Raw genomic sequence first — 22388 nt, 5'->3', positions numbered from 1 at the left:
GTTTGGAAGGATACGGAATTCACTTAGGGGAAGAAATTCCCTTTCAACACTTTGATAGATTTGTGTGTGCCCTTACTGGCATTTGGTATTTTTAATACATTAGAGGCCCTCTTGTGTCCTGCACCCTATAAGTAACTTGACGTCGCCCATAAGGAAGGAAATATCTGCACTTGAGCCAGTCAGTCAGGATCTTTCATCTAACTCACCTCACTGGATTTGTTCTGAGGATATAATGGGAAGGGGTAGATACTTCTTGGGAGGAGGACAGAAGAAAAGAAACAAACTAATAAATACAGTAATTTAAGTCTATTGTTTAGGCCGGTTGGATGATACTTCATCTGCTGGCCTAGCCACACACAATGCAGATGTGTGCACATGTCCTCCCCTCCCCCACCCTCCCGGTACCCCAGGATGCCATTAATTAATCATGGGGAAAGGTGGAATCCTGATTCGCTGTGCATTTAGAGGAGCAGTCTAGATGAGCCACCCTCCCCCATGCTATTAGGGAAAGGTGTCCCAAGAGCGGGCAGGTGGGGGGGGGGGACATGCATGCTCACAGCACACATACATTCTTATCGTCTGTGGTTGGGCCAGCAGACAAAGTATCATCCGAAGTGACCCACTGAGAAGCAGGATAACATCATGGCTAAGAGGCTTGAACTAGAAATCAGGAGGTCCCTGATCTGAACTTTGCCTCTGTCATGAATTCACTAGGTGCTCTTAAACAAGCCAGTCTCCCAGCCTCAGCTTCATATTCACAATATAGGGGTGATAATACTTACCTTGTAACAGGATAGCAAGAAAATAATTCATGTGAAGCCCTTTGAACATACAATATAGCATGCAAAGTGCCCATGCTGTGGAAGTGCTAATCAGGGCTGCTCAACTTTGGCCCTCCTGCAGATGTTGGCCTACAGTTCCCATAATCCCTAGCTATTGGCCTCTGTGGCTGAGAATACCAGCGTGGTGTAGTGCTTAGAGTGCTGGACTAGGACCAGGGAGACCCGAGTTCAAATCCCCATTCAGCCATGAAAACTAGCTGGGTGACTCTGGGCCAGTCACTTCTCTCTCAGCCTAACCTACCTCACAGGGTTGTTGTGAAAGAGAAACTCAAGTATGTACTACACCACTCTGGGCTCCTTGGAGGAAGAGCGGGATATAAATGTTAAATACATAAATAAATAAATGGGAGTTGCAGTCCAAAAACAGCTGGTGGGGGTGGCCTAAAGAGCAGGCCTGTAACTACTCCTGAACCTTTGGCAAGAGCTGCTCAACTTCAGGCCTCCTGCAGATGTTGGCTTACGGTTCCCATAATCCCTGGCTATTGGCCACTGTGGCTGGGGATTATGGGAGTTGTGATTCAAAAACAGCTGGGGTGCCTAAATTGAGTAGGCCTATATTAAAGGTAAAGTGTCCCATCGAGTCAGTTTTGACTCCTGGCACTCACAGAGCCCTTTGGTAGTTTTCTTTGGTAGAATATAGGAGGGCTTTGCCATTGCCTCCTCCCGCACAGTATGAGATGATGGCTTTCAGCATCTTCCTAGATCACTGCTGCCTGATATAGTGCCAGCGGGGATTCGAACTGGCAACCTTCTGCTTGTTAGTCAAGCATTTCCCCGCTGCACCACTTAAGGTGGTAGGCCTATATTAGGCTGTTTAAATTTGCTATCTGTGTTATTCTACTTCCCTTTTCCCAGTTTCTCTGAGGCGAGCAAAGGACCTCTGACAGATTTGCTCAGCTACTTGCCAAGCTATAATGCCCAAGGTTCTTTGTGGGGACAGCCATGGCAATTCAACAATAAATGCTGTAGAGTAGAAAATCTCCTGAGTGGAGATTCTCAGCCAAAAAGGAAGGGGAAAGGATCCAAGTTCTATATCTATATAAAGGATCTATATGGCCTTTATGTCCTAAGTATTGTGCCTAAAGCTGAGCAAAGAAGCACCTTTTTAAAGTGGCAATTCTCTTTATTTAGCAGGGGGAGAGCAACTGTCCATCCCCAGCACAGCATCCTTCCAGTGGCTATTGCTGCTGTCTATCTTATGTTTCTTTTTTAGATTGTGAGCCCTTTGGGGACAGAGAGCCATTTTGTTTCTTTGTTTGTTTCTATCTATGTAACATGCATTGGGAACTTCTGTTGAAAAGTGGTATATAAATATCTGTTGTATTCATATATAAATATTTGTCGTATTTGTATAGCTGAGGCTCACATCACAGGGCAGAATATCACCTAGGATATCAGAAATACACAAGTTTAAGCCCCCGTCTGTCTTTCTTTTTAACACTTCCAGTGTTGGTCACTCTGGCCTAATTAATTCATTAACTTTCAAAGGTGAATAAATAACAAATACTTCAAATGCTTATCTCTTTGGCCTTCCTATTCTGTTACCAATTGCTGATATGAGTATAGAACACAACCTTGAAACTGTTTTAGCCCCAACATATGTGCTGCAAAACACACAGGTGGGAAAGTTACCAGAGTGTGTGTGATGAAGTTTTATAACCATGTTGTATCAAGTCTGTCATTCTTTGTCAGTGAGACCATTATCACTCTCAAAAGCAGAAGCAGTGCAGTGCAGAGCAATGGCAGAGTCATGTTCCTAGCAAAAACTTGGTTCTTGTTCTTTTGTTGATAGGAGCAGATCTTAGGCAAGGCAGGGGATTCATTCCCTGGAATATAAGAGTCTTTGGAATGGAATTAAAGCACTGAAAAGCCAAGAGCTGCCAATCTGGTGCTTTCTCTAAACAATAACACAGTCATTTCATGGGGACCCAAATTTCTCCATGTCAGATTGTAATGAGTAGGCAGCTGTGTGCAGTTTGGATAGCAAACTCCGTCTTCTATTGTTCAGAACTGTCAAGTGCTGGGGGGAGAGGTTATTCAGACATCCGTAGTTAAAGGGAAGGCTGGATCTTTTCCTGATGGAGGAAATAAAAAGAGGAGATGCTTAGATTGCTGGTTATCAATCTTTATGGAAACCCATTGGGCAGAAGGTGTGTGTGGCATGCACTGTGGAAGAGCATGAACCATTAGTTCTTAAAGAACATTGAAGGTTCTCTCTCTCTCTCTCTCTCTCTCTCTCTCTCTCTCTCTCTTTCTCTAACCTTCTTCAGTGTAAAGAAATTACACTGGAAATGTGTTTGCAGCTTATAATGGATACGGGCATGTCTGCACTCTGCAAGTTTACCATGGGTCAGTGCAGTGCTGAAATTGACTTAACGGGCAGCTGACCTGCAGCATCTCCCCTGAAAACTGGTATAAGTGCAATAGCTGCCTGTTCTGACATGATTTGAATTGTACTTCAAATACCTTGGCTAAAACAATTGTGTGAGCAAATTTGCCCATCAACCCCTAATCTGGCAACTGTGGATGACAAAGGCTGCAATCACTGCAATCGTATACCCATTAATCGTCTACCCATCAAAAGGATGGTATATCCCAAAACGGATGGCATACCCTTTCCCCTTCAATCATATACCCATTGCCTGGAAAGATGCCCCACTAGGATTTACTTCCAAGTAAATGTATACTTTATAGGATTGAGCTATAGTGATAGCATTGCAGTCAATGTTAAGGCTCTTGCCTGAGTACCATAAAGTGCCTCCTTGAACACTCCTGATGAGAACAGAAAAACAGGATTAAAATAAATATTTAATAAACAAACAAAAAAGACAAGTCTCTGCTCCAAAGGAAGATGGAGTGGGAAGAGATGGAGAGTCCAAGGTAAAAACACACACAAAGTAATACAGAGAGGAGACAAATGGAGAGGGGAAACTAACCAGCATGTATGTGTGAGAATACATACATATGCACATACATATATACTGTACATACTACTAAAACTACTAAAATCAATGCACTCTTTCTAAACTTCCCCTTATTAAAAAAAAAACACCTTACAAGTACATTTGATTTCATGCTTTCTCCTGTTTACTTTTTGTTTATGGTTGAACTAATGTTTTCCTTATCCCATACATTTTTCTAGCTCTTGTTCTCCTCCAATGTTTCTTCCTCTAATTTATTTTTAACCTTCTAATGTATTTCTATAAATTGCTACCTCCTTTTAAATCCTGTTTGTCTTAAATTGCATGCCCATGGGTGGGACTTCGGTGATCTGAAGGACATGACTGAGAGACAGGGGCAGCGGGTCCAGGCACAGAGAGGGCCGTGAGCAAAATCCTCCAGCCTGCCTTTATTTGGACTTCCCTGACACTTCTTCAGACTTTCTAGCACTAATTATATTGTAAACTGCTTGGAGGTCATCTGTACTTTTGTATTTTAATTATGCATTGTTTTAATCATGTTGTAAACCACTTTGAGATTATTTTAATGAAAAGCAGTAGATAAATTGAACAATAAATAATGTTAAACTTGTGTACTGCAACCCGTTTTCTATCCAGCATAGGCTTTTGTTTGGCTTTGGTTATTTCTTGCACTGTTCTTTGGCATATATTTATCTCAGTTTTGCTTTGCAAGTATAGTTCAAATCTAACACTGCATGCTTTTCCCAATAGATTTTTTTTTAATGATTCCATATGATGGTAGATATACAAACCCTGCTCTGATGTTCATGCCCATGGAACAGCCCAGTTACCCCTGCAAAGCCCTGAAGCATGTCAACATCCAGAAACAATAATAACATGGGATGAGATTTGGAAGCTGGTAAGAGAGAGACACCATTTGTACCTTATTGTCACATATGTATTGGAACAACAGGAATAACTTTGGTAAATATCTATAAGAGAAAGTATGTTTTTCTCCCTCTGGCCCTATGATGGTATAATAAAAGAAAATCTAAATCTTTTTATGGATGTTGCCGGAGAAGCTCGGGGAGTGGCTTCCTTACAATTAGGAAGTGCTTTAACAATCTGACAAACACACAAGTGTGTTGACATTTTGAATATATTGATTATAGACAGATTGGCATTGTTCTGCAAGACAGGAGTTCTCATCCTTGCATCCCAGATGTGGTTGTTGGACCCCCACCTTCTCCAGCCACAATAGGAATGATGGGAGTTGTAGTCCGACAACATCTGGGAACCCCAGTTTGAGAAGCCATGCTATAAGCCCTGAGGAGACTGGGTGGGTTTGCCTGGCTAAGTGTATAATCCACAGTGATTAATGTCTGTATGAAATTGCTCAGAAACCATCCTTTTAACATACATCTGAGCCATACGTCCTTTTCCCTCATTGTATTTTGGAAAATTCATTCATTCATTCGTTCATTCATATACCACCCTTCCAAAAATGGCTCAGGGTGGTTAATGATGATGATGATTGGATTCCGAAAAACTTAGAGTGACTGGGTGCTGCCTGCCTGACAAGTGGTGAGAAAAGCACACAGGCTGCCCTTAACATGATCCTGTACTGAATTTTACATCTTTCCCTAAACAGAGATCATCACCATATAGGGGTAGGTGTGTGTGTGTGTGTGTGTGTGTGTGTGTGTGTGTGTGCGCGCGCGCGCGCGCACGCGCCATTGTGTAAGGATAGAGCAAATGGTTTTTCTATCACAGGTACAGTGATTAAATATATACATTAGCAGTCCCACTATGTACAAGTGAGAGTATGTAAACTATAAACTGTAAACTACAATAACAGCATTCTGCATTTCCCCACAAAGGGATCATAAGATCATCAGGCCCAAGGCCCATCCAGTCCAGCATCCTGTTTTCCACAGTGCCTACTCCCATGCCTCTGGGAAGCTGGCAGGCAGGCCCTCTCTCCTGTTGTTGCTCCCCTGCAACGGGTATCCAGAGGCATCCCTGTCTCTGAGCCTGGAGGCAGCCTCATCTCAATGCAGGGGGAAATTAACAGGTGGAACCATCTTGCATTCCCAGACTGGCTAATAAAACTTGAAGCCAAGCTACATGCTCTATGGGAAATCCACCATAAGGTATCACAATGCTTAGATTTGCACTTAAAAGCAACCCAGGAGATCACCAAATTGGATCAGTTACAGAGGTTCTGTGGGAGTGGTGTTTATGTTTCCCCTTGTGCCATGTCCCTGGTGTAAATCTCCCCACCCCACAAAAGCTGCTATTAGGTCCCTTATGAAAAAAATATAGGACTGAGCTGATGGCCTCTAGAGGGCAGTTAGATCAGGAAACACTGGGGGTGCTGGTGGTTAAATACCCTCTCCCCCAAAACCACCCTGGTTCCATTTGGAGTTGCTAGATATCTAGCTATCTACCTAAGTTAGCAAAGCTATCTATCGATCTATTTATCCAGCAACAAACATTGCAGTTTGAGGGCTAGAGCAATGTGATATCCCTAAAACAGGAGGCAAGGTTGCACGCACTAAGAGAAAAGTTCCAATTGTAACAATCTTGAAAAAAATCGAGAGCAACAAGGCCGAAACCAGTAAAAGATGACAAAGATGAGGAATCATCTGGGAAGTATGACAGGAGGTCCATCCCTTCCTTGAGACAGGATGGGGTGCTCTGCTTCAAGAGGTAGGTAGATTTTAGGGTACAATAGTTTGGCAGCAAACGTTCTAATATTCATTTATGGTTACTATTTTACCACCCTTAAGGGCAATGTCTTGGGGCTCTGTGTGTGTGTGTGTGTGTGTGTGTGTGTGTGTGTGTGTGTGTGTGTGTGTATTGGAGTGTATTTCTGAAATCTGGAAGGTGTTATAGCATTCATGAGACATTTTAAAAACAGGAGCATTGACCATCAGAAAAGCTCTACTGTCCTTCCACTCCTCCACGGTACTAATCAGGTACTGTGTTATCCCTTGTTTCTTTTGTTGTGCTCTTTGGAGATGGTGTACAGTGGGTTTATATATTGTGTGCAGGCTATTATTCTATTTGTCCACATGACAAAATTAAAGATCATTTTCTAGCCACAAGTTCTACATTGAAATTTTAAAACATCTTTTATTACTTTGGATCATATTTTTGAAATAAGAACAAACATACAATTTCAGATAATATTATGGAAGTTTTGACTGTCCTTATTCATACCATTGACTCTGTGTATATCAATTTTATTCCAGTTATTCAAATGAAAGTTTCTTCCAAGTAAAGATCTTAGTCTCAGAAACATTTATTTAAAAAATAGGAATTTGTCATGTCAATTTAAATGGCGACAACTTTGGTTCAATTATATGTATATATATATATATATATATATATATATATATATATATGAGTTTCAAATCCTTAGAATCTGCACAGCACAAACATAGTAAGACTTTCTCTCTTTTGTCCAAGTAACCAAAAATGGAAGCCAAAGCCTGGAAATTGTAAAGGATAAGATTAATACAATGTTTTGTAATTACTAGTCAGATATTTATGTCAAGTTATTTTGACAACCTTGATTTCATAACATTTGAGTGACCAAATATTGTTGGTGAAATTATTTTTCCCCATTTAGAAACTCTCGCACCTTTATTCTAAACAAATTTACTTGGAAATAAATCCCATTTATTTGGCAATACCACTTCCCAGGAAAGTTGCTGAGGACTGCAGAGAACTTAGAGAACTATTCTTTGTGGTGGGGGAGCGGGGGGGGCTGTTTAAAAGTTCCCATGATACATAGTTACAGATGGTTTAATCTTTGGAACCCATTTTCTCTTCAGCATTAATTATGCATAATTACCTCCACTTTTTTCAACCTGCCCTTTAATAAGCCAGGCATCATCCCAGCCTACAACCCAGTTTAAACCAACATACTTTGCCATAGCCCTATTGACTTCTGCCGGAGCACGTCTTCTGCACATACATCCAAGTGGTGCCGTTTCAAGGGGCTGCGAATTGAGATGTTAAAAATCAGTTTATATTGTCAAATGTATACGAGAGAAAGTGAGAGAAAAGCGACAGATTCATTTGTGTCCAAGAAGGGTCTTAGCGCGAAAGGGAGTGGGGGGGGGACCTTTTCTGCGTTGCTTACTTTTATCTAATGCAGCTTAATTACTTTTAAACTCTGGAAACAATTAGGTTACCATCCTTTGAAGTCAGACAGACAACTTGTCATTCAGAGGGCACAGAATGCTGGTAATTGTTTTCTTTGTATGCAATGTGAACCCGTGTGTGTGTGTGTGTGTGTGTGTGTGTGTGTGTGTGTGTGTGTGAGAGAGAGAGAGAGAGAGAGAGAGAGAGAGAGACTGATTTGGGATGTATTTATGTGAACGGGGATACGGACTGGAAAGGATGTGCGATGGGTAAGGTAGATGTTTGAAGATAATCTTGGGAGTAGAAATAGTCCAGTTGCATAGAAAGCAATGACGCTGACATTGTTTTCTATGTTTTAAAGTATGTAGAGAGTTTGGTCTGTTTTCAACTTCACCATCTCACACAAGCCCCCACACCCCTCCCTCTTTCTTTCTTTCTTTCTCGCTCTCTCTCGCCATTATCTCAGGTACTTTTCCTGAGCATACCCGGATCAAAGGGAAGCCAGAATGTAAGCGACGATTGTGAGGTGAAACACGATAGGTCTGAACATAAAGGGCGGGGGGTGAGGGCGGAATTGGGCAGAAGAAGATGTTGGCTGCTTAGCATCTCTGGATCCTTTGGCATCGTCGCAGAGACAGGGCGGGGTTGGGAAGGGGAATTACTAAGCTCTCTCAGGGTGCCTCATTAAAGGCTAACACAGTGGCTATTATTGGATCAGATCACATCAGGTGGAGAGGAGCTGAGCAGCCGCTGACACCTGAGGCAGCCTCTTTTGCTCTGACCTTGGCAATCAAGCGCCAAGGTCGTGGCTCTCTTGGATGCTTTTATCTGGTTGGGCACGAAGCAGAATTTGGGGTGTGGCTGCGCCGGAAGAGAGTCCCACAGCTACAGCAAGCACCTCCTCCTGCTCCTCTCGAGTCACGTCGGAGCGAAGTCTCCATCTGGCTAAGGACCCATTTCCAACCCCACCCCCAGAAAGAGAGGTGTTTTCACTGACTCTTGCGTGTTTGAATAAAAACTGAAGTCCTCTGTGCAGAAGGGGCCCGATCCATCAAACGTGAAGCACAATGAAGGTTCCAGTCCTCCTAACCTCACTAAAAGGAAGACCATGAATGGAAATTACTTCCCCAGTAAACATGATGAGGCTCTCAGAGACCCGTAAGTTCAGCAGGAGCTGCTGGTGTTTAACACTCCCCGAACCTCCGCGGGCCTAGAGACTCCGGATTCCCTTTAGCGAGATCGCGAGTTCCACGGAGCTCCTTGGGCAGTGGGCGGCTGGGCAAGACCCGAGCGCCCGCGGCGGGCGTCCGGAGGCAGGAGCGCTTCCACTGCGTGAGTCCCACCACCTGAGTCCATGAGACCACCCAAGGTTAAAAGTGGGTGGGGGGATCCCGTCACTCGCCTTAGGAGGTCAAACAAGGAGTTCACCACCCCCACCCCCACCCCACATCTCTGCAGGAGGCACGTCCTTTTGATTTTGAAAAGGCCCTCCTCCTCCTCCGCCAAGGCATCTCCCTCCCTCGTTGCTTGCTGGCGAAGTTGCGGCAGGAATTCCCCATCCCAGCAGCCTGCCTGTTCCAATGGCTGCTTCTTCAGCCCCTTGCTCCCTCGGTTCGGCTCTCAACAAGCGAGAAGTCCGGGCGTGAGGCCGCCATTCTTCCACCCGCGGGTGCCCGTTGCTCTCGTGGAAAGCCAGAGGGCGGGGAAGACACCCCACCCCCGCCACTGCGACCCCAGCATCCATTCTCTCTCCTGCCCCTTTCTTCCCCCTAGAAATAAGCCCTCCGCCGCCCACAGAACTCCTCATTGACTCGAGTGTCCTCTTTCGAACCTGGCACTGCGCAGAAACCGGCGGATCCCCGTCTGTGGCTGAGAGGAGGAGGCCACTTTCACCTTTCGCTCTTGCTGGCGCGCTCCAATCAAAAAGCCAGCAATGGGCCCGCTTCGGGGCGTGAGCATTTATCTCGAGTTTGGGGTCATTATCTTTACTATACAGCCTCGGCAATAAATAAATCTCGCGGTTACGACCCCCACAATAAAGCTGCAGTGGATGGGACACCTGACTACGACTTTCTTCATCATCGGCTCTCTCCTTCCCTTTAAATCTTCCCAGCCCTGTCTCCCAGCTTGGCTTCACAAATCTATCTTCGCCCCCTTGAGGGACCCAGAGTGCCCCCGGCTCATTTTTATACTCTGGGCGCACAATCAGTTTCCCCTGTCTGTCCTTTCCGGGGTGCCCCTCTCCGCCTGCTTAGTTACCCCCCGCCCCCCGCTTGGAGCTGTATTTCGATCCCTTTTCCGTGTCCAGGCAGCCTTTCTTTTGTCATCCAAGTTGCTCCTGCCTCTCTGGGATTTGTTGCAATGAGACGTCCAGGCAGTATGTTTCTTCTTCAGGATTGCAACTCGTGTCTGCCAGCGGTCTGACAATCTGCAGCACGATGGCTGCCAGTGGCCAATATATGGACCGTTTGCCCATCTCGGGGTGGGGTGGGGGCGTTCAGTGGCTGCTGGCTCGCACCTTGATTCTAAAAATACAATTTTCTCTCCGAAACTCGGAAGCGAGTCTCCCCTCGCTTGCAATAGTGGACTTTCCAAGCACGTGCATGCGGCCGTACTGTAAGATCACAAATTGAGACACGCGCGCGCGCACACACACAACACGCAAACACTCGCGCCAAGCAATCGTAAGACACCCACAAATCGGTTCAGCTCCATGGACTGAGCAAGCAAGAAGCGCTTTAGTAGCACTATAATCCCATTAACCCTCTTTGGGCTCGTTCGCTTGCTAGAGAGCTTTCCTACGCGCGAAAGGCGCCCAGCATGCGAGGTCTTGTCGCTATTGCGGACAAGGGTTGTGTGAACCGGCAACAACGATCGCCTGTCAATAAAGGAGATTAGTCAGGGACGAGCGCCTGGAAGCCGGAGTAGGCGAGGCTCTCTCAGCGCGGACACACTGACATGTTTCAGCTCCTCTCTTGCCCCGAGCGGGAGAAATCCTCCAACTCTGCCAAAGTATCCTCTTCTTGCGTGCTGATCTCCCTTCTTTGCCCAGCAGTTAGTAGTGTGGGATTTCCCCTACGCCACCTCCAAAGTAGGCACACATTTTAAAACGCTATTTCTCAAAATACCAACGTCGGCTAACCCCACCCCACCCAACACTTTTTTCATAGTCCATAGGATGAATGGGAATAGGCATAACTACCTATATTACTCAAATTGCTACATTCCGGTTCGCTTTTTGTAGGAGGAAGGGGGTGGGGTCATCCACCTCTGCATCCCACCCAACGGGACTAAAGGATCGGGCCCCACCGACACCTGGATCTGGAAAGCGTCGTAGCCAAAAGGGCAGCAGACAGCAGGCTAATGAAGATCGGGACAGAAAATAAACATAGGAAAGGTTGTTGTGTCTATTTCTTTTGTCTTCGCTGTTGGTCTCAAAACAATTTGTCGATATTACCCTCCACGTTCCCAACCCTGTTTAGTTGTGCCTTATTTGGGAGACGAGAACGCGGGGTTGTCAAGGAAAACATAAATAGCATGCTCCTGAACTTCTCACCTAAAAAAAACAAATCCAAACAAGAACATTGATTTAAAATCGCGTTGTTTGCGCGCCTGTGTTTCATTTAATTGTATTTTATAAGGATGATCAGACCTTCTATATTTTAAAAAAGAAAGCAACAACCTGCCAACTAGAATCAGGGGCGGGAAAATCAGGGGCGGGAAAATCCAGCATTTGAGTGGAGGGGAAATTATTTATACCTTTGACATTTAAAACGGTATAATTAATTTGTCCTGGTTGCATTAACATTGTTAAGGAAGGCTTCATAGACAGAAGAAAGAGAGGACGAGGACAGAGAAAGCTAGCTTGTTGGTCGGTGTTTGTGCGTGTCTCCCCCTCCAGATCTGTAATCAATCACTCGCGTAGGAGGCAGGAAAACTGTAAAGATTCGATAGATTAAAATGCAAATGAAAGGTAGAATAAGAAGCATTAACATGGCAATCAAATATTTAATAATCGTAAATCTCGTGGGATTTTTTGTTGCAACTGAAGTGTGTGTGTGTGTGTGTGTATGTATGTAATGCATGTAATATATAATCATGATATATATATGTTTGTGCGTGTATATATGTGTGTGTGTATACACACAAACACACACACAAATATATAATGTTCGTTCTATAAACAAATAATTTTTAAACACAAATTTTGTTTTTCACTCTTTTAACCACGGGCTTCATCATGAATATTCTTCTTCTTCCTTTTTCTGGGGGCGGGTGGAGAATCGGTAGAAAAGGCTTGTCTGATTAACTAACTCATTAAAGGGGAGAAGAATAAATCCTCCAAAAATGTATTCAACGTGAAAATTCTGTCTCTTTATCAACATTCTTGTTTGAAATAAATATAGAAGCAAATAAAGAGTGTATGTTGAAACAAGCAATGTATCTCTTGTTTCTGTATGTTGAAACAAGTTGCTTCAACATGCAGCCTTTATTTGCTTCTATAGCTCGAGAAGTGGTCAAGGGGAGAAACGGACGAAGAAGTTAACTGCATGAGAGACGAAAGAGACTTGATGCGATTCAGACAATAACGACATTACACCCAGACACTGATTTATTAACATTTTCAAATAATAAAGAAACGGTCGCTACAGAGCTGTGGTGGTTACTGACTGCTAAGGTGAAACCATTTCAGTCACTTTTCCTCCAGAACTCTTTCCTTTTTTCCGATGTGTTTTTCTTGAATGCAACCGTTTTCTGCAGGCAGTTTGGCAGAGAAAGCTGTTCTAACGTTAAGGTATTCAACCTTCCCCACTACTCAGTATAAACAAGGTTGTTTTGTTTCAGTCACCGTTTAGTTTATGCCGATCCTGGGAACACTCATCTGAAAGTTGGTCCCATGGTATATACCCTCCTTTCCAGGGATGCTTGCTTTTTACTTCAGTGCGTTTTGGTCTTGGCCCCGTGGACTGTCCCATGGAACCCAAATTACTTCCAATTACGCCTCTATTGGGTTGGGGACCGAGTTATTGCTTTCATTTCTTATCGCCATCTTAAAGACGTGTAGGTAAACACGGTGTCACTGACTTCGCTTCTACCTAAACGTTTTAAGAATCGCAGTCTCTTGGATTCTATATACATCTCGCACTCCTGCTCCATCACAAATTCCGGACTTAGCGTCCACAAAAGTCATCTGGTTTTGCTTCCAAGAAATGGGCGCAAGACTGGGGTGTCATCTTAATACAGATGTGCTGTGATGATTCCCGAGAACAGAAACCAACATCACTATGCTTAACTTCTGGCAGCAAGTTGTGGAGTTAATTCTGCATTGCATTAATTTTAAAGTTCTGTTTTACTTCGTTACCCCTCTTTTCAAGGTGGGGATTTTAAAGTACGCTAACTTGGAAAAGGAAGAGGCGAAGAGCAAAGGGGCAATTTTCTTTGCCTCGTCAAGAATTCCCTCGCACCACCTTTTGTCTTTAAACGTGACAGGAGAGATGTCTGGTTAGCATTTCCGATTTAACTCAAGAAGTGTTTGCGTGTTATTTTTCTTTTTAAAAGATGATCAGGTACAGAACATATGCCCAACTTCCACAATTTCTGGCTTGAACTTGGCATAACTGTGTGTATATTGCTTCTGCCTTGCCTTTGCCTAAACAGATCTGAAGCTCATGAGGTTCAGACATTTCTGAGTCAGTCCAATGGTGCTTTGAGTGGAAAATCACACAAGAGGACCATTTTACACACTTGAGACAGGGCGGCAATCCTAATTTAAGTTCAATTGGAATGGGACAGAGACTTCCAAATATATGGATCGAGGTAAAAACAGGCGCGCGCGCACACACACGCCGTCTTTTGCGTTTGCCCTCTCCTGTGTTAACACGCCAGCTCAGTTTTCCTCGTGGATGATTACAATTCCACGCCACACCAAGCTGCCACCCTGTTTAACTAACCAGACCCCGTTTCCTCCCATCAGTTGACAAAGGGACTTCACTAGCGCTTGCTTCAGTTGCGGAGACTTCAATTGGGGAGTTTGGACGCATTTGTCACTACTCGGCTAACTCTAAAGTTAGCCGTCACCTAGCCTAAAACGAAGTGATCTAACTGAGGAGCTGGAGGCGATCCCTCGAACTCTGCAGCCCGCATTCATTAATCGGAGGGTGCGGGTGGGAGAAAAGTGGGGTTGGAGTAGAGGGCTTGAAAGTGGTGTGGGCTGCTAAGTGCTTCCAGAGATGGTCTTTGTCAAGGTCCCTATAGAGTTCAATTCATCAAAAACGGGGTGGCTGCCGGAGAAAAAGAGGGGGGATCGCTGGTGCTTATTCCCAACTTTCATCTGCCCACTTTTGACAGCGTGTATCCCGAGCCGCCCACACCTCGCCCCAATCAACGACGGCTCTTTATTTCGTTGGTATGCAAGGCAGGTACTTGATTTAGCATTTCAGCAAAAGGTTACACAAACCTCTGAAAGAGAAAGAGAAGAGAATTGCGGTGACGTCCCTGTAGGATCGCCTACCACGTCCCAGGTCACATTTAATCCCTTCTGAATGCAGTTCTAAAGATTCGTGGTGGTTTTATTTTTTAAAAGATAGGGACAAACAGTACTTGGGCATCTTCTGACCCCACAATGCACGGCGTGGTTTCATTGATCATCTCCCCCCACCTCACCCCCTCCCCTTTATGAGATAATGCAATTACAAACATCAATAAGGAGCTGCAAGGGGAATCATTATGCGGTGACAGTGATAAATGACGGTGCAGAAATAGCATGCTTTTTTTCTAACAATCCAGGAGCCCAGGGGCTTTGGGGGGCTGAACACAGTCACCAAGGAAACAGATGACATCCAAAATGGCACCAAAGGAAAAAATGAGCAGTCTTTTCTTTTGCCTTTCACTCTCCTCTCTCCCCCCTTCCCCCCTCCCTTCTTCCAAAGAGTTAGTTTTGGCTTTAGAAACAGCTGCCACACAGGCATTCAGTTATTTCACACATTAAAGCCCTGGAAGATTTTCTCTGTCCGCTACATAAAATACAAAGCTGCTGACTGCTTAGGAGTTTATTAACTACCTTCCAGCAAGTACCTCGGGAAGCCTAACAAAAGCAGATCTTTTGCTATCGCACTTCTAGAATAAATATTCAGATTCAGAAAGGGGGTTCCGTCCCTTCCACACCTCCCCCCACCCCAACGCACACACTTTAGAGAAGATCTCAATGTATGTTAAGCCTGTATGTTAAACACTGTATGTTAGCAGTCTAATAACCGTCCGTGACCCCTTTTGTGATTCCAAATCTTGAGTCGGAGTGAGCCTTCTTTTACCCCTTCAGGAAACACAGCAAGGTTTGGATGGCGAACACACGCACGCGCGCTTAAAACAAAACAAGGAGACGCTTGAGTCCTTAACCTAGAAACTACCTGATCCTACCAGTGTGGGGGTCTGTATCCAACATTCGAACCATAACCATTCGACTTCCACTGAGAACCCTGCGACTTTCTTCCAAGGACGAAGTTCAGGATCGGTGCGTTAAGACAATCCACAGAAATGGCCTTTGTGAATAGTGGCGCTCTCTATCACCTAGTAGATGTGCTTGCGTTTGGAAGAGAAGTCTCTACCTAAACTGTCAAGTTAGTAGGATAGTTTCTGCTATTTCCTAGTTATTGTGGATACCCGACTTTTTGAAGCCTTGTAAAAGCAGCAAGATTCCTTCAGTAGAATGTGTGTACGCTCCCTTGAAAACCTGCCTTCCATGATTAACCGTGTGTACTGCGTGTAACCAGAGCGAGGGGCTATCGGAAACCTTTTGAAAAGGGCCTTATACGTGTGTGCGAAAGGCTTGTCTTTGCACTCGTTTAGCCACCCCCGCTATTCTCCACGTTTAGCCACCCCCGCTGCCCAAGTTAATTCACTTGGGAAGTAAGTCTCACTAACTTCTACGTAAATATGCTTAGGGAGCAAGTTTTGTGCCTCTATGAGACGAATTCGCTCCCAAGTCAAGGCATATTTTAGTCCCCCAAAATGAGGAAAGGGGGAAAGCAAAAAGCAAGCAAGGAAGCAAACAAACAAAAACCCACCCCACAACCCCTCTCCAAAATCAGTCAGACAGCCGACTCCTTATAAAAGGGAAGTCTCTGTAGCTGTTTGATGGGGCATGGAAACAGCAGCCAGCAAAGCCAAGTCCTTGCTTACAACATGGGACTGAAGCAGCAGTTTAGGAAGAAGAGCCGCTCACTGATCTCCGCTTTCCGGGTCTCTTTTGGAACTTCTCGGGCTAGTTTCAGTCCGCGGGGAAAACTCCAGCCAGTCCCCCGCCGCCCTCCATACACACGTACCCCTTGCATGGGGATTCCTTCAAACACACACACACCCCCACAGGCGGCATGCATTTCAGGAAGCAGGCGACCCCAGGTAAAGAGATGAGATGACTCTGTTCCCTCCACACCTGGCCGCCTTTTCACCTTGACACAAGAGTCATTTTGACACAGGAGAGAGGGTGGCTGGTTGGTTTTGCATTCCCACCCGTCACAGAAATGTCCACAGGAGGCGGTTTCTGCTCTCAGCAGATGGATGCTACACTTCCCTGTCCCTCTAGTCCCAAGTAGAAGAGGCTGGGAGGCGGCGGCGGCGGCTTCCCCTCTTCTGCCCTTTAGGGGACTGTCAGACGAGGGGCCTGCTCGGCACGGCGGGGCTGGGGCTGGGAGGCCAAAGGAGACAATCGATAACAGACCGGCTTTAAAACGCAAATCCGCTCTTGTCTCCAGGGCTTGAACTCTATCTGGAGACTGGAAAGTTGAGTGGGTGGGAGGATAACAACTAATCCTAGTTTGTGGTGCCGGATTTGGGGAGGGGGAGGGTCGCAGACGCTGAACGACATGACGACTGTTTTCCTGACACATCTTCGCGCATGAAATTCCCACACCGCCACAAACAAGCGATCGCCTTTTTTAAAATCCCCGCCGCCCCTCCTTCTGACTTCAGGTTCTTAAATGTGTGGTAAACATAAGCCAAGCAACGAAAGTTGTACGGTACTTCTGAAACTCCACTCTGGCTCCGCCCAGACAAATAAAGTTAACAGGGCGGTCTCCCCTCAAATCCACATTCACTTCGGATTGCCTACAGTGTCCCCCCCCCACACACACACTTTTTTTTTAAACTCGCCCTATTTCATAGAGTAGAAAGAACGCAAGGGTGACCGAGGACAGCGGGGCGGATCGGAGGCATTTTCACAGAACCAAAGATTACAGGGAAGGGAGTCGTCGGTTTTAACCACCCCGGTTCATCTACGGAACTTAGAGCTACACGACTCACTTCAAGCCCTACCGCTGACTTGTACAGAAACCGTCAGTGCTTCATGAGTTTGTTTTCCTCGGTTAGAGCTGTGAAGGGCTCCGCTTCTCCCTAACCTCTCCGGGGCGATGCAACTACGAAGCGGGCCGATAGAAATCAATATTGCCTGGCTTTCTCTCTCCACCCCCCGCCCCACTCCACTCCGCTTTGGAGCAAAAGGCCGGCTCTCGGAGAAGTTCAAATGCAGCCCGCGTCCTGCCAACCAAATCTCCATAAGACTTTAGGCGAACGCTTTCCGCTCAGCAAAATAAAAGGGGCAGAGGATCTCCAAATTTGCCGTTCGGTACCAAGGAGGCAGAAAAAGAGGACGGTTCTGTGTGGCTTTGGATGGACCCGCAGCGCTGATCAAATAAGATCCATGAGTTTGAGGTTTTGCCTTATTTTTATTGGAAACTGCCCCCCGCCCCCGGTGTTTCAACCTTGGAACACGTGCGTTGAACTTGACATTATCCACGCAAAGCTTTGCACGGGAAGCAAAAGCAGAAAGGGACCGAGAACATTCTCACCCATCTAAAAAGTCTAGGAGCCCTGGCTCGCCTTGCCCTCCCTCTGCAAACATCTCCCCCACACGCCGCTGAGCCGGCTTTAACACATTTTCTTACATGGCACTCGATTCAGTATAATACGGTAACGTAGCCGAGCACAGACTAAGCAGAGAAAAGAGTAGTCCAGAAGCCGTAACGCGCATGCGGCATTGTCCGACAATGTTTTGCAGGCGGGAGGGCAAAAAGCTCACAAAGCAAAATCAACGTCACTAAGCAAAACTTTTGCTTTGTACTTCCTTCTTCGCACGGAACAAAGTGGAGCACAGAAAGGGCAACGTGATGGTGGGGACCCTTACCCCCCAAAAGCACCTAAATAAGCCTCCGCCACCACAATTCAAGTTAATTTTCATTCAAAAATTATTCCGAGCCAAAGATTTGTGCGGTCAGGTCTCCCTCCGCCCCTAAAAAAAGAAACAAAAAAATATTTCAATGCCCGCTAGAAAGCAGGAACCCGGTTTTGGAAAGACAAGCTTGGGAGAGGAGGGAAAGGGGAAGCGAGGAGGGAGGGCTCCTACCTATCGGGTCGTTTTTCCAAATCCCCAAAAGATGGCAGTCGAAGCTGACATTCCTTCTCCTTTGGCTCTGCAGCGGGTGGCAGCGAGAGAAAAAGAGGGGGGAAAGAGGAGGGAGGGAGAAGAGAGGAGGAGGAGGACAACTGATCTGTTTTCAAACTAATCCCTCCAGAGATTTTTAAATACAGACAACCACACTCCGCTCACAGTGCTGCAAATCGGGATGCGTTTAAGCAGCGCGTTCGATAGCTTCCTACCACCCCCGGCCACCGCCGCCCGCTCCCCCCTCTCCGCTCCAGCCCCAGTGGGCGCGCTGTAAATGCGCCGAACGGAAAGACACTAGAAACCATTATGTGTAAATCTTGGTGTGCGTGTGCGTGTCCTGTCTCTCCCCCCGCCCGTGCCCCCCAATATGGACATAAATCAATCTCGATTTCTTTGTGCGAGACAGCCCTCGCCTAACTAAAACTTGATTCCCAGCTTGGTGGAAAAGGAAAAAAAGCGGAGCAGCCACAGCAGCAGCAGCGCCTTTCTTTCCATATAGGGTTACTGGGTGTTTTAGAGAGAGGAAAACCTCCTGTGTCCCCCCCCCCCTTTACTTAAAGCAGATTCAAGCGGATGAATTGCAGTCTGGTTGCCAAACACACACACACACACTCACACACACACACAAACTTTCCCCCTACCAACCCCCCACCTCTCCCTCTCTCCCTCTGTTGCTGCTGCCTTTGCTTTGAATGTGGGTAGCTAGGAAACAGCAAGCAGCCTGAGACGGCGGAATTTCCAACGTGTAAAATGTTCTTAACGGAGCCATTGAGAGTGTGCAATAAGGCGTGAGGGGGAACTAATCTCTCCATTTAAATGTTTGTGGCAATTTTATCTAAATGAATTTTAATGCTAAACGAGGGATAATTCCCTATTTGTAACCCGTTTACTTCTCTTTCCTCTGCCTGTAAAAGCCGTCTAACATCATGGATGAACAATAACAAAACAAAAAAAAATACTCTCAAGGCATATTATTCATTAATGTGTTATAATTACAGCTGATTAAGTGTCTTGGGATATAATACTGAGAGGACGTTTTGTTTTCCAGGAATTTTTTTTTTTAAGAACTTGAAATCTACAAAATAAAGTACATTATTAATGGGGGAGGGGAAACCTCCCCCCCCCGCTTTAAGGCGGTAGAAACGCGTGTTGCTCAACTCTTGGGAGTGAAAGGGGCGGTTTATTTGAAGGCGGATCTTAGAAAATAATTTTAAATTAACGAAGAGTCCGATCGCCTAATAGTTTAGATTTTGGCAACAGATATCTTGCCAGTATTGCTTCTCGCGCAGTTCAGAATCAAGAAAACTGACCACTTTCTGGCTCTTTAAAAATGGGGTGGGGGTCCCTTCAGGAAGGACAGATCGAGAAAGCTTCTATATTTAAGTTTGGTTTTTCTAAATTACTAGCCACTATTGACTGTCTCGCTTCTTTCCAACTAGCCACGCCTTTCTCCCCCCCCCCCGCTTTTAAGCACGTGGGCTAGACCTTTATTGTGGTCCATCCCAGCAGCTATTTTAGCTCCTGGAGAAGTTGAGGTACTGTGACTCACACAACTAAACAGATGTACCCAACAGAGCACTTATTAATGGGTAAAGTAAACACATGGCCATTAACTGATAGTAATATGCTGACTGAAAACTCCACTTCTATCTAAAAAGAAGATAAAATGAAATGGGAGGAGGTCTGTTTGTAACTATAAAGCATGCTTTTATCCACAAAGGGGGCTTTAATATTAATGTAAATACATAGTTTAATTTGACCCCTGAGCATAATTATGGGGTTTGGATTCAATACTCAAAGTTTAAAATTTGGGGACAGAGTTTGTAGTTGGGCAAGTGCAGAGTGAATTCCTTCAGCACCGACTTGCCATAATCACATCTGGAACTGGGAGCAAAACGTCCAGTTTAGAAGGTGCAACTTCTAACCAGGCTTCAGTTCTGATATTTCTTATTTGAGAATTCATCACAGAGAAACTTCTCCAAATAGCCTCAGTAAACAAAAGGTGAGAGGCATAATGTTTCAAGCAGCAGGTAAACCCATCAATCAAACCTTGCCTAGTAAACCCACAAAACAACTGGGTCTCTCTTGTAATTTTTTTTTTTAAAGGGAATTGTTCTGGGCGGTTTTATGGGGTGACATCTATTTGAATGGCAGACACCAGAGTTCTCACCACTAAGCTATTTTGTTCACATCAACCAGTTAATGCTAGTATCTTTTAAGTTGTTTTTATTTTTAAATTGATGTAGCTAAAATATTTGTATATTTCCCATGCCCTTAGGAAACAATTTTTTTTAAAAAACAGCTGTGATTTTATTTAAAAGAAAATTATAAGGTATTGAACCTAAACATGTCATTTGGTTCTATTTAACCAGTTGGCTTCAATGTACAAAGTACAGGTGTGATGCAAAATTGGTTAATTACCCAACCCTACAGCCAATCACAGCACAGGATTTATTTATTAGCATTAGATTTTTTTAAAAAACTATGTCACCCCTTTACTACAAGTAGTTATTGTACAAATCTGCACTTATTCAGATTTAGAGAGAATTTTAAAAAAGCAACCTGTCCTACACCCCAGCTGTGGTCAAATTTGAGGTTTAGCCAACTTACTCTAGCAATTTAACTCAAATGTCAGATGTGTGTCATTTAACAAGATGTAATACTTACATTCCATCCAATCTTATACAGTTACATCTATTTTGACCTGGAATCTTAAATTTTGATAATTCAAGTTATCACCCTGAAAATAAACAGGGTAAGTTCTAAGAAAAACGGTTAACAAAAGGGCATCATAGAATAATTTCCTATAGAAAAAAACGTTATCTGAAGCTAAAATTTAATTATTTCAAGAGATAGATTGGCATATTGCTAGAAAATTGCTACAGATTTGGAGGGCTGGGGGGCAGTAAAAGAAATTTTTCAAGCAGTTGAGCCAGTGTGACAAAAAATAATTTGCTTTTATTTTAGATTCAGATTTCATTACTGCACTCAAACTACTACAACTGGGCTTTGAGTTATTGTACAATCCAAACAGTTTCAATCAGAAACTCTAAGACTCAATGTGCAATGATTATTAATAATAATTAGCTCCTTGGTTTCTTGATAGAAAAAGGCTATCAACAAGCATTTGTTTAACCACAACAAAAGTATAATTAGCTTATCCCACTTAGTAAATCTGTATGCATGCCAACTCATACCAAACTGCTACTTTTACAAAAAAAAATGCAATAATACAGTTCATTTTTCCAGTCCTTTTTGCACAAAATTTATTTACAATGTATACATATATGCTCCATGATGGGACTATGGAAAAATGCACGACTGATGCTTTGCCCAAAAAATAAAGTCAACATAGTAAAAATAACTCTTCAGTTCATGTTTTGAGCGGCATAAAAACAGGAAGTGATGTAGGTGGTGGTTTTTGCTGCATGGGGACAATGATGCTTTGATGTGACAATTAAGTCCAAATACACTTTCTCTTGGTTTCCATGACTCCTCCTACCAGTCTCCTTAAGACAATGCCTGCAACAGCTGATTAATCATTGTTGAGGACTGCAGTTTTTCCCATCCTTCCCGATTTACATCTGTTCAGGCCAATTCAAATATGGTGAGTAAATGAATTAGACATGCAAATTCACGCCCCAGGCTAGAAAAAAGCGGGGGGGGGGGGGGAGAGAGAGAAATACAGAGTGCATGGCTGAAATCCTAGGATAGAAGAAATGTTCTTCTGCCTGACATAGATATTTTTAATGCTCTAAGAATCCTGCAAATAACCCCCCCCCCATTTGCAAGGTAACTGTAAGGCTTTTTAAAAAAATGTAAGGAGGCTTCTGGAGGAAGTGAAGAGCTATGGAAACAACACACATAGTGTGGAAAAAAATTCACATTTTTTTCTTAAAAAATCTATAAGAAACAACATAATATGGATAACAGAATAATAGCATTTTACAATATTCCACTCTGCTGCCTTATATAGTTATTTTGCATGTCCCCAGAAGTTGACTTCAGTTGGTGTGGTTTTCCTGCTTTTCAGGGTCCCTATAAAGTAGAATA

At 44.4% G+C, this 22388-nt stretch overlaps 1 protein-coding gene and 2 long non-coding RNA genes across 4 annotated transcripts in view; 1 reads left to right on the top strand and 2 right to left on the bottom strand.

The window, feature by feature from the left end:
- Nucleotides 1-8768: 8768 nt before the first annotated feature.
- On the top strand, nt 8769-9953 carry LOC128346017 (uncharacterized). The gene is made up of 2 exons (XR_008316744.1): nt 8769-9055; nt 9671-9953. It is a non-coding gene; the product is annotated as an uncharacterized LOC128346017 (long non-coding RNA).
- A 2534-nt stretch (nt 9954-12487) lies between these two features.
- LOC128339976 (uncharacterized) lies at nt 12488-16336 on the bottom strand. Its single transcript, XR_008313369.1, has 2 exons — nt 16219-16336; nt 12488-14356 (listed from the first exon to the last, which is right to left on the bottom strand). It is a non-coding gene; the product is annotated as an uncharacterized LOC128339976 (long non-coding RNA).
- Nucleotides 16337-21273: 4937 nt separating this feature from the next.
- Nucleotides 21274-22388, bottom strand: part of MEIS1 (Meis homeobox 1) — a 206849-nt gene continuing 205734 nt past the window's right edge. For both annotated transcript variants that reach the window (XM_053284453.1, XM_053284454.1), the window contains exon 12: nt 21274-22388. This exon is cut by the window's right edge and continues 391 nt beyond it. The gene's annotated coding sequence lies outside the window, so the exon portion shown is untranslated.

Source organism: Hemicordylus capensis, chromosome 1 (assembly GCF_027244095.1).
Source record: "Hemicordylus capensis ecotype Gifberg chromosome 1, rHemCap1.1.pri, whole genome shotgun sequence".
Lineage (NCBI taxonomy): Eukaryota > Metazoa > Chordata > Lepidosauria > Squamata > Cordylidae > Hemicordylus > Hemicordylus capensis.
Note: the sequence above shows the minus strand (reverse complement) of the source record. Positions and strands in the feature narration are given on the sequence as shown.